Source organism: Pinus tabuliformis, chromosome Q (genome assembly GCF_031772625.1).
Source record: "Pinus tabuliformis cultivar Carrire ecotype Pingquan chromosome Q, CPIR1, whole genome shotgun sequence".
Classification (NCBI taxonomy): Eukaryota; Viridiplantae; Streptophyta; class Pinopsida; order Pinales; family Pinaceae; genus Pinus; species Pinus tabuliformis.
In genome coordinates this window covers 1,096,612,257-1,096,625,578 of record NC_142296.1, presented here as the reverse complement: position 1 = coordinate 1,096,625,578, position 13,322 = coordinate 1,096,612,257, and positions in this window count along the sequence as shown.

The following is a 13,322-nucleotide window of genomic DNA, read 5'->3' as shown; positions in this document are numbered from 1 at the left end:
TTAAGGAATTATGAACTTGAAGTCTATGTGAGGACATGCAACAGTTTCTCCTTTTACTGAGGGATTTATCCATTAGTTAAAGAGATAAGAGTGAGTTGCAATTAGTTGGCTCAGTTCACTGAGTCAAGTCCAATTAGATTAATTTAATAGTTTTTTAAATTAATGAGAGTTCAGTTAGTTAATGCTTGCATTCATGTAACTACTCTATTTCAGATAATTGAGTATTCACTCATGGATAACTCATGCATGTCAGTTCAGTCAGAGACCCAGTTGAGATCAGATGGAGGGACAATGTACTATCAATTTCTAGAATATTCCTTGCATGCAAAAGGAATATTATTCCTTAAGGATTGCATAGTTGGACCTGAGGTTACAGTGAGTGTGATGTGGCCAATTCACACATGTGATATCATTGGACCCCAATCAAAACTCCGCAAGAAAATAGGAGGCTTTGAATGCTTGAGGAAGATATATTCTATGTCTATTGAGTTTGTGAGCTGTATTTTTTTATTTCAAAGAGAGCAGGATAGCTTGAGAGTTGATTCTTTTTGTAACTTGAACAAGATTTCCACTTGTATGATAACACAGAGTTGGGGTTTTAGGCTAGTTCTTTCCCCAGTGTTATATCTTCTGTGTTATGGTTGATTACTTCTCATTCTCAGTTATATTTTTTCATGCTTGATGTTGCTCATGTTCGATTAATCTTCCGGTCAATTGTTGTAGAAGTAGATCAAGTGTTTTGCTTTAGTATATTGCATTACCAGGTGATCTACAGTGGGAAATTTCTACAGGTTTGATGTATCAAACATTATCACCATATATATATATATATATATATATATATATATATATATATATAGATATAGATATAGATATAGATATAGATATAGATATAGATATAGATATAGATATAGATATAGATATAGATATATCTATATATATATATATATATATATATATATATATATATATATATATATATAGATAGATATATATGTTGTATTTTCTTGCTTACTATGGTACAAATGGTTTGTTTTATCTTTTCACATGTTTCGTAAATGTCTATCCAACACATAATTTGCTAATGTATATGTCAATGTATTCATGCGTCTAGGAATATGATGATATGTAATATAATCAAAATGTCTTTCCATTATATGAATACAAAGATAAATTCTCAATATTTGAGGGTTTCTAGCGGAATATTACACGTTGAGTTGAAGGAAGACAAGCTATGAATCCAGGTTAACAACCAACTCTCGAATGTTAAGAGCAATGGTTTCTGACAACAGTTCAATGACCACACTGTATTCCACAATGTTGTTAGTTGTATGACCTAAAAAGATACCTTGAAGGTCAATCAACTCATAGTTAGGGTCATAAATAGCCCATGCCATGGATGATAGGTTCTGAGTACTATGACAAGCACCATCAGTGAAACCAATGTGAGGAATTGCATACATTTGTAAAGCAAGAAAAGCATAGTAAATAGGAAATTTGTTTGAAAACTAACACACCAAACCACACTGCATAAAAATGAATGACACACTAATGTAGACAAGTAACCATGCAAGATCACCTAAGCATAGTACCTATTGAGAGAGTCCATGCTGGAACTCAGGTAATTAATCAACATAGATGAACACTAAATTTTTACCATTGTCATGATGAGTAAGCATCGACTCGGCCAAATAATAGATTAGAACTCATATAAGGCATTGCCCCCATGCCCCCTGGGCGAGGGAAGGTTATGAGTTGGATGGAAAACCCATTGCAAGGATGGGAAATCAGTAAAAACTCAGGGAGGCTGAAAAATCCTGAATCCATGAAGGGATAAAGGTGCCCTTAGTTGAAATATCTTGACCACGTCAGGATAAACTGACACGTCAATAAGCGGCTGAGAAGAAAACTTCTCAAGACACATAGACATGACTGTTGGGCTAGGCAGAAATGAGGAACGATGATGAGTATCGGTCCAAGATGGTTCCTCGAGAGACATGACTTCCATGATACCTTAATTAGTAAGGAAAGTATTGGCTAAGGGAGAAAGTGATTCCAATGTGCCAAGCCATGGGGATTGAGAATACATATTGAGAGAGGTCTTCGAAATAGAAGAAACAGAGGATGTAGAACTCGAAGCCGAAACAATTTCCACGTAATTGATTTCGGTAGGACTAAGCGGCATAACCTCACCCCAGGTATCAACAAGATTTGATGAAGGTATGACCCAAGGGTCAGATTTGACTGAGACCATGTTGACAGAGGCAACATGAGGAGGTGGGAGCAAAAAAATGCCCATTAAGGTAGAATCTTTGAAAATACCTACCCCCATACTCTCATAGGGAGCACCCGTGTGCTTGACGTATGAAACATTTCCATCCAAAGAGGAAGAGGCAAAGAAAGAAAGCTGGTCAATAGTGACGATCTTTCCTTGATAAGGAAAAAGAATCATGCAGAACAGGGAGGAGGCTACAACATGCATAGCATGGGTCCAGCTCCAGCTGAGTAAAAGTTTGTAATTGAGATTGGCGTCAACAATCTCTACCTCAACTTTCACTGTCTTGCCTTCAAGGGTAATGGCAAGGTTAGGTAAGACATCGAAGGGTCATGCATTATGCTCATTGAAAGCTTCCAAAGTGTTCAGAGATTGGTTCAAAGCAGGAGAACCAATAGCCTTCCAGAATGTGATTGACATGATGCAAGTGGAAGCACCTTCATTGATGACAGTCCTATGGATGGTCTTATCATTGATGATTACATGAAAGATAAAGGAAATCTCATGAGGGAGACACGGAACATGGTTCTCTAGATCAAAACATATCAAATTTGAATCAGTGGGATTGATACCCCCAATAGCTAACAACAAAGATTCCTGCTGCGATGGGCAGCTTTGGAGCACCATGAGAGCCAACATAGCTGACGGTGCCTGAGCCAAATCCTCAGCAACATTATAGTGTTGAGCGGCTCGGACATTAGGATTGTACGAGGATTTTTGTAGCACACCTCGAGAGGGTGGATGTATAGTGGAATCCAGGTTAGAGCACTCGATATAAAGAGGGCTAGAACTCAGGGCAAAAGAAGAAGGGGTGGCTTCTTTCTCTTTCCCAGCTGTCGAGGTATGGGTTTGGTAATATTTAGATCTAGTAGCCACATTAATAGGCGTACTGATCATGAACACTTGAGATCCTAAGGAAGCAGATGATTGAGGTTGGTCTACCATTTGGGTCTGCTAAGACAGAAATGGCTCTTTGAAGATAGTGGGGGTCCCTTTGAGCAGAGGATTAACTTCGGATCATCAGGAAAAATCCTTAGTGTAGTGATCTTCCTTGCAAATGAGGCAGGGATACTTAGGTTTACTTTGTGAAGATTCTCCAGTAGGTGATTTTGGAGGACCCTGTTTTGGGGCATCAAATTTACCCTTGCCTTTGCCTTTCTTCTTACCTTTCGAGGATTTGTTCGCTGAAGTAGACTGGACAGTGTGGACCTCTGAGGTTTTACCAGGGCCAGGAGGATTCTGGGAAGAACTACTAGGAACAATATTCGAGACCGACTTCTGTTTGGAAGAAGTTTTAGCAGGGGTCTTGGATACTGAACCAATAACTCCATTGACAAGAGGTACATCTTGTGACTTTGATGCCGTGGGATCGGATGATGGCCATGGAGCATTAGGTAATAACTCATACAAAGTGCCAGACTAAGAGTAAACTAGATCTAAGTACTGGGCATGAGCAATGGCTTGTTCTTCAATAACACATCCACCCATAGCTATATCGCTAGAAATTGGGGCCACGAATGATTTAGTGAACCATTCAGTGAGCAACTAATCAGCAATCTCAAATTTGATTAGGTGAAATCTACGTATCCATTCATGGATATGATCGGTGATGTGTGTTGTAGTATCTTACTTAAGTAATGTGAGAAAATAAGTGCCAATTTCATAGTGAACTGGCAGCTAAAAATGAGTGAGGAAAGCCATGGCCAAAGAGTTAAAGTCATGGTAAGTACTTCAAGGAACCTTGATCTACCATTTGGCTGCAGTGCCTATGAGGGTTCATTGGAAAATATGGAGACAAATGGAATCATCAATGTAAGAGTTCGAAGAGCACCATAGGTGATATGTCATCACGTGGGCTTGAGGATCTTCTTTTGCTTTCCCATCAAACTTTAGACAATCGCTTGGTACCTTGGATGACACCGGAGGCCATTATGGTGAATGAAGGATTGGATCGTTCATAAGGAGAGACACATATGGAAATTCTAGTATGGCCAAGAATCTAAATTGAGTATTAAAAGGCATAAAGAGGTCAGTAAGTGGGTCTGAACGGAGGAGACCATCCCTGCCAGTAAGGATTTTCACCCCACAGTGGGGGATTTTGGCCATATGGAATCTGATGCTACCCCCATTGAAGTTTACCTTGACCATAGGGAGGATTTTGACCTTGAATACCTTGGAATCGGCCAGCCATAGGTTGTTGATAAGCAATGAATGGGTTAAAAGGCTATTGTGCCTATTGACCTTGGACATATGGGTATTGGACCTGTTGTCCCTGAACAAGAGGATTTTGGACCTGATGTCCTTGGGCATAAGGCTGATACACTTGTTGCCATTGGACATAGGGATTCTATACCTACTTCCCTTGACCAAAAGGATTTTTGAACCTGTTGACCTAGGGCATTAGGGTGTTGCACCTGCTACCCTTGGCCAGAAGGATTTCAAACCTATTGATCTAAGACATTAGGATTTTGGACCTGTTGCTGCAGGACTTGACCCTAGCCTTTCCCTTACAAGGGTTGACCCTGCTGATATGTATACAAGGTTCGTTGTTGCCCAGGTTGGTTTTACTATTGCAAGGGTTGACCTTGCGGCTGCAAAATTTTTCCCCGCGACTACAGAGGTTGGCCTTGCAAGGACATGGGCTAGGAGGTTTGCAGAGCATATTGCATCTGCTACTGCATGGTTTACTACAACTGTTACAAGGGTTTCCCTTGTGGTCATTGCAGTTGACGTTGTTGTGGGATCATTTTCCCTTACTGTTGCGTGGATAGCCCTTGCTATAAAAAAGATTTCCCTTGCAATAACAAAGGTTTCCCTCATTGTTGTAAAGGTTGTCCTTGCTATTGCAAGGGTACTTGAATAGTGCCTAGAAAATTTCAGAACTAAATCTGGCCATAGCCACCCTAGAAAGTGGATGAGCCAGGATGAATGTACTGCCTAGACTGAAGGGTGTAAGGTTGATTAACCATTCCTTTAGAACCATATGGAATGTAAGGAGTTTAGTATAGGACCTGATCCTCATAGGGCTACTGATACCGAAAATTTCTCGACCTAGACAGACCTACAAGATTTTGAACCTGTTGGTACTGGACATTGCTTGATCTAGTAGGATCAACAGGGTTGTCAATAATGCCATAAGAAGGCTGGTTCATACCAAGCATGTGAGCTTGTGAGCCACTCAAATTGGTGGCACTTGACACCATAGAAACATTCAGGTTTCCCCCCCTAGGAAATGGTAGAGCTTGGCCACTAACTAGAGGGATGGAGTAACTGATAGAGACATTCCTCGAAACCACCGGTTGAACCGGACGGGTGACTAGGACTGACAAAATAAGGGGATTCGTAATGGTTTTTTGCATCGAGACTGAGGTAACAACCTATTGGGAGGTTGTGTTCGCAACAAAAAGACCTGAATTAGTCATGGCACCTGACACCCAAGCAATGTTATGGTAAAGTGATGAGGCACTAGGTGTACCTAAAACTAACTATGCCAAAGACACATAGTTGGGTGGCAAACTGGTGGGAATGCCCCCTATATAGAGAAAATGTTCAGGAGGGAAAGGATGTTCTTCCTTCTCGACAATGTGTGGAGTATAAACTTCTGACTCCTCCAGAGAATTGACTGGAGCATCGCCTTTGGGTTCCATATCTGGGAACAAACAACGACGAATGTCTGAAGAAGTACAAGGGGATAATTCCAAAGGAACACCTGGTTGATCGTACAGACTATAAGGACACTGCAGTGATATCACAATAGGGTCAAACAGAGTATTTAGAGCATAGATAACCAGTGCAAGCTGACTGTCAATGGTCAGTGAATTCTCAGGAGTTTGAACGGGATTGTCCGGAGATTCCGGGCCAAGATCAGCAGATGACCCTGTATCTAAAGTAGGCAGAGGACGAGATGACAAAGGTTGAATGCTCAGAAAAATTCCAAGTTCAACACCTTGGTCCTTGAGTGACTCTAGTAACTTAGGAAATGGCTCCTCTGGTAATCTTTCAGATGGAGGAGAGGAAGAGGAACTAGGTGAACCAGATGGTTTCGCCACGATGACCTTGTCTTGGTTGACATAAAAGAGACAAATAGACTTCAAGGCTTTAAAATGTTCGTTAAGCGAAACTCGTGATTTAGTCTCAAAAAATACTAATAGGATATTATTGAATCATGGGCAACCAATTATTAAGATGCATAAAATACTGCTGCTCTTTCATTTTTTAAGAGTCGAAAAATAAACAAAGATGACTCTATCACTTTTGATTGCAAACGAGCTCGAAAGGACAAGTGCTCAAATGATATTTTAAGTTTAATGAGTCTGTTATCACAAAACCAGTACTAGGGGCTGCAACCAAGCAAGGTTTCATGTAACTGTTTCAGACCAGACTTTAGACTAGGAATTAGCCTTCCTAATCAGAGAGGGCTCTCTCACAGGCTTTTGATAGAAAATTAATCACAACAACAGAGGGCTAACTCTTCACACATTTATAAAAATATAGCTGGCTGGACATACATCAAATTAGTCTTCATTGGGCTATGGAGTCTCTCACAGTTAATAAACAAAATCACAGTCATCTCATGGAAGTCAAGGCTCTTTGCATCATCAGATGTTCAAACATAATTTACCTAAATCAAAGCTTGCTAAACATACAGGAAGTCAGAGCATTAAAAATGAATTCTGAGTGATGTTCAAACATGCTTCACCAAAACCCACAGCTTGCCAAACACACAGGAAGTCAGAGCATATAATATGAATTCTGAGGGATTGTGCTATAACAAGGCTGTAAAAAGAACATTAAGAAACTAAACCATCATCACATTTGAACACAGTGATCCATTGAGAATCTTGAGAAGAAACAACCTGTTTTACCATTACTGTAACAGTCTTTACATATGCTCAAAAAAAACTCTGTTTTTGTATATACAGTCCAACCCCTATTACATTCTAATTTTCACCATATATAGGAATACATTTCCTCCCTCTAGAATGAGTTCGAATCTCCTATTAACTACTCCTACATGCCTTTAACTAACTGCATTAATTACATACATGCTAAACTATAATTACATAAAGTCCTAATCAAACTAAAACAATAATTCTTTTCTCCTCGTAGACTTGATGCTTTCTTGAATGCTTTGACAGCTGTCCTCCTTCAATTAATCTGATATGGCTGAGCTACAGGTGCAATGGATGCTGATTTAGGATGCTTAAGAGCGCTGATGGCTCATTAATTGACCAGAAGAGATGCTCCTATCTTAACGGTCTCTGTCTCCCAACATTCTCCTAAAGTATAGCAGCATGTTCCCAAATCTTTTAATAACTCCAGGTATGGAATGATGCCAGGTTTCTGATGTGCTGTAGGTGGTCTTGATAAACAGTTGTTCCTTTTCCTCAACTCCTGCTCACCGTGTCAGACTAGCTGCTCACAGTATAACACTAGCTGCCCTGCGCTTTAAATCATCACCTACAGCAGTTTCGTAGCGCGCTACGAAACTGCTGTGTGATTTAAAAACACAGTCCTCCTCACTGGTTTTCTGCTAACACTGTGCTACATTTATTAATGATCTCCTCATTCCAACAAATGAACAACAATTTACAAATAATCCTGTTTAGCTGCCAGGTTTCAATGTCAATAGCCTTTCCTAAAAACAAACTCAAACAGCATGCCCGGATTCCTCTGTTTTTTAGAGATACTTTGGCTGGAACATAGTTTACTAGTTTAGCATTTAGTCCCAGCTCTCTTTCCTCAGTCTTCCAACTCGATCTGAAACACCTACAAACAAATCATCAAAGTTTTCCAAAGAGGATGATGATGAAACATTTGTAAATTCATGGTCTGCTATGTCTAGCTCCTGAAAGAGGAACAATAGAGAATCCTTCTAGAAATATAGTTTTTCTTGGACAAACTTATATTCTGCTTCTTGAGATTTTGTTTTTAGACCATGAAGAGCTTGGTTAATTTTATTCTCAAATTTTAGCGCTATGATATGAACCAGTGACTTAAGTAAACCCGAGGATCCATTTATTTCTTCTGAAAGCAACCTCAATCTGCTCTGGAATATATCACGAACATAAACACCCATTGTGGTCACCCTTCCATTTTATCCTGAAGAAAATTCCTCCTCGTCCTTAACATAAGGCTCAACCCAACCCCATAACATCCTAGGATCTGCAACATAACGCAGGTACAAGAAACCAATACATCTCATGTATGGAGAATCCTCGTGCTTAAGAAGCCCATGCATTTGCTTCATTGTCAACTTCATGGTAAAAATTTGTAGAGAAGACAAAACAATAACTTCATGGTAGGTCTTCAGCCTTTACAATTCCTTGAAGTAATCTGAAGACAGGATGTTTATACAGAGAACCTTTTCAAGCAAAGAATCAATAAGCTTTCCACATGTTTGTACTTCCATATTCTTCCCCAATAAACTTCCTTGAGCTCAAAGCTTGATGTCTTCCTTTGTGAATGATGAGTTATAAAAGACGAATAAAAAGCAGCAAGGGATTCTTTGAATTGGCAAGGTAGAATGCAAGAGTACTGAATCTCTCTCTGCTGGGTTTATGCTTGTATCTCAAACCATCAATGTTAAATCATCGCTGCAAGAGACCATTCTGTCTCTGGAAAAGTCAAAAGAAACCGCCCACAGTGTTGATGTATGGCCGCTGACAGAATTTCCCAATGTTTGCAGGCATGCTTAGTCACCACCGTCTCTATCGTTTGCCCAAAACTTAATACATCTCAGGGTGGAACGGAAATTCTCAATTTTTGGTACCAACTGAAGTATTAGCAAGCGATAACTCAAGGGAACATTTGCATTCTTCACACATCGAACCTCTGAAACTTCTTGTGTGTCCTTAAAACAATGAAATATATAACCTGGTCCAACACACAAAGTACCAACATCTGCTTCTGGTCCATGTACCCCTAACTGATACGACTTCAAAATTGAATATTTTTGCATTACTGCTCGATTCCCATCAAGGCACCCGAATACTCTGCACTTGGTTGCGGCAATTTTATGACAATTTGGTTTCTTCATCGGCATATATACATCACAAGCCTCTTTCTTTGTAAGAACATGTGAAGCCGTATGTATATGAGTCACTTTTGGTAACTGTAATGGTATTGTTTATTTATTATGAGAAGCATATACATTCGAGGACGCCAAGTGTTATCAGAGATTATTTATTAGATGCTCTGCACGTGCCTCTCTGATCTGCGCAACAAGTTTACCATCTCCGAATGTTATCTTAGAACAATACAGGTGTGCCGCCATGTCACCGACAATATATCATTAATCAAAGAATTCGAACTTGCCACGAAACCAAGGGACTCTTTTCAAGACTGAACAAGAGGAACGAAAGTGACCAAGTCATGCTTGAGAACGAAAATACACCAGATCAGGAGAATTATCATGCCGCTGTCCGCCGTATGATGCTTGCAATCTAACTCCAGATTGTCGACCTTGTGGCAATCGAATTTTTATAGGAACCGCTTGACACTTGTCATTTAATCACTTAGGACTGCGTGTATTTTCTGCAGCATCAACCATATGAGGCCGGTGATCTCCACCATTCAATTGCAGACCAACCCTCTTCTTCTCTACTGGCTGGCCATCGATCTAGTAGCCAAAAGCCCTGGTGTAGCACCTGTATTTTCACAAACTGATGCCCACCACATCAGGATATTCGCAATGCGCCATCTCGAGCTTTCAATAAATCACTTTATCATGGCAATAAAAGCAATATCGCCCCCATTACATTAAGAACCAGATTAGAACACGATTGCAGAAATGTATAATGAAGGACTTTCCCACTTGTCACCAAACCAATTCTTGAAAAGTTTGCCAAGACCAATTGGGTTATCATCAAACATACTGCAGCACCCAGTATTAGCAGTTGCTATTAAACCAAACAGGAATCCCTGATGATCTTAGAGAATATGCTCACCTACAGCCCTTATTTTCTGGAACTCTAACGCTCTAAAATCTTTCTATGAGTGCAAAGGCTACAGATTTGACAAAGAAGCCATCACACGCTTGTATCTCACTTTAGAGCACTGTCATTCGGGAAGCATTCCCTTTGTAAAACCTCAAGGATTGAACTCGATGGCTAGAAGCCACTAAGATGAAATGAAAGAATATGGACAATTATCCTCGAGTGACCAAACCACTACAAACAAAGAGGTAGTAGATGGACCATCAACCTCATAGAAGATACCAATTTTAACAAATAGGCATCATTTCTTTTTGCTGCTATAATGTGATAAAATTATATACATTTTTTAGAACAATCATTACAAAGAGGTCTGCTGTAATGGGTGTAGGGTAGGATTTATCAGCTATTGGCCACAAGTTTGAATCCCAATTAAAGCATACTGCAGCATCTGACAGTGGAATGCTATCAAACTTGAACCCCAGATCATCATAGGCAATATTCTCACCGCAGTTACCTTGTTCTACTCAGTCATAATAACCTTCTCATCATGGCTTAGGAAGTCCACCATCTATACTAATAACATTAACAGGTCCATTATTTGAAATACAAGCAGTCTCTGTTTCACCCAGATTTTGCATGTCATAATTAGCTTCTGGGACAATCTTAAAGCCAGCAAACATTGAAGCGGCTTCAACTGCATTCCTTACATTTCCTTTCTCATCAAATGTGCAGCCTTCCAAGAGGCCACGAATTCTATGGTTCTGAATATTAAAATAATGCCAAACTGGATTTAACTCGGGCTCCAACTTCAATAACAGTATGATGGTGTTCTCAAGCTAAGATACATCAGATGCAACAAGCCGAGGCTCGTACTGCATTCAAGGGTGCACAGTCCTTCCCTTAAATATCTGTCATTTCCCAATTTTGCAGCGCAGCCACTGTAAGGTCAGTGTTTTCGCTACGAAATCACTAAAACATATGGCGCTGCGAAACTGTTAACAAGTTTATGCGCTCCGAAAACACCCTGCCTTTTAGATATGCTAAAAATTTTTGACAACAACATTTTCAGTGATAACAGAGTCAAAAGGATCAAATGACTACTCTGGATGATCTAGGTAAACAAGATTACCAAGCAACTATGAACTGCAGAATACCTCCCGGTGAACCGAGAAGTACGAGCAGGCAATCTCCCCGAATGTTGTGTTTGTGTATCATGTTTGCAAGGCGACCGACTCAACTTCCTAAGGATAAATGATTGTAGCCTAGAGGGGTCTCTCGTTATATACTCGACGGTATGGGGAGCAAAAATTTGTACTAGCAGTATTTAACACTGAAGCTAACAACAACTGCTAGGTTTAAAGACGCCAAAACACATCTCTAGCCTAGACCTTCTAGATATGATCGTTAAATTTCAAATGTGCCTTAGGTTAATTGAGTTCATTTTAAATTTTATCTTGAGCTATGTTTAAGTTTTCAGGCCTTAGAGATGTGACTCGAAAAAACCTTAAATGCAACTAAATGAGACAAGACCCTTTCAATTCGATGAATTGTCTATACTAGAGAGGGTAGAAGCTACACAATCAAATGCAAACAACCAAGCAACTAAAAGCAAAATGATCTTTCACTACTTCACTTTTTGGAAAAATAAACTAATGAAAAATTCATTCCAACTCTTAATTTCCTGACAAGAACATTTCTAAGAATCCTTTCAAAAGCAAACAAGTTCTTTTATTTTTCAAATGCTAATGCAATCCTAGTTTCTAATGATGCAAGCTATCGTAGCACAATGATGCAACAAACTAGAATTTCATACTTTTTCAATGAGACAATGAAATGAAATTTTCACATACAACACTTCAATGAAAAATTTTCGAGACAATCAGCTCTTCAAGCAAATGAAAACATGAAAAGAGAGACTCATTCAAACTAATGAAACACTGACTTTACCAATAACAATACAAGCAATGTAATCCATGCCGGAAAAGAAATGTTTAGACAAGCAAACGAAAACTTTTCAAACTTGTGTAATGGAGGTCAAAGTCGTAAAAGGACCACAAATGAAATGCAAGGCGTAAGTACACCTACAACTCAACTCATTGAGTTCACAATTAGCTGAATGGACGACAATATACATACCCTAGTGTCACTGACCATCCAATGACTCAAGAAATCAAGTAGAAAGATGATAAACCAACAAGTAAACAAAACCAAATAAAAAACATCTTTCTAGTCAGGGAGAAAACAGTCTAAAAGGCTTACGAGGTCAAAATCATGAGAGAAAAACACACTGGCCAAGATTGGGGACAAACCCTAATCTTCACTTACAGGCATCAACGTGACTACCTAACTGACAACAAGTGCCAAAGGCTGGTTGGCGTGACATTTCCTCAGCATATCATGTTGATTGGCGTGACTGTCAGCAGATTAAGTACGCTGATTGAGGGAGCTAAGGAAAAAATAAAAAAAATTTAAATAGGGACCAGATCTACTACTATGAATTTCAAACTTAGACCAGTAAGCAAGGGAAAAGAAATAGAACCAAAAGGAAAATGTGGAACTAGAAAAGTTCAAATGAAATCATGAAATCTAAGACAAACAGAAGGATTGGTTCCTCAGTATGGTCACCAATTTGTGGTGAAGTAAAATTATAAGTGTGGACACAAACAAATTCCTTTAATGGAAGATTTCCTTAGGTTAGAACCAATTAAAAGGGCCTACCTCTTAGTACGCTTATCCCGTTTGATGATGTCGTTGCTTGCTCACTCCAGCTATCTCTCACTTCCTTCTTCAAGCACTTGAAACAAGTAAACAATAACAAACAACAATCGTGATAATAGAAAAATTGTAATTCAACCTACTGGACAAGTCAAGAAACATTAATCCATGAACATGTAAGATGAAAAATAATGTAGGAAATCAATTGATAGTTGCATATATATTGAATCAAGAAGAGATTACAACCATTGCCTTGACATTGCTTTTCTTCTTCGACAAAACCAGGTTCCCACACACTTCTGCTAGCATTCCATGATGGCCTCAACAATAGTAGTTTTAAGGCTCTTCCCTTTAGGCTTCACACTAAACCAAATTCACACTTCTCCCTCACACAA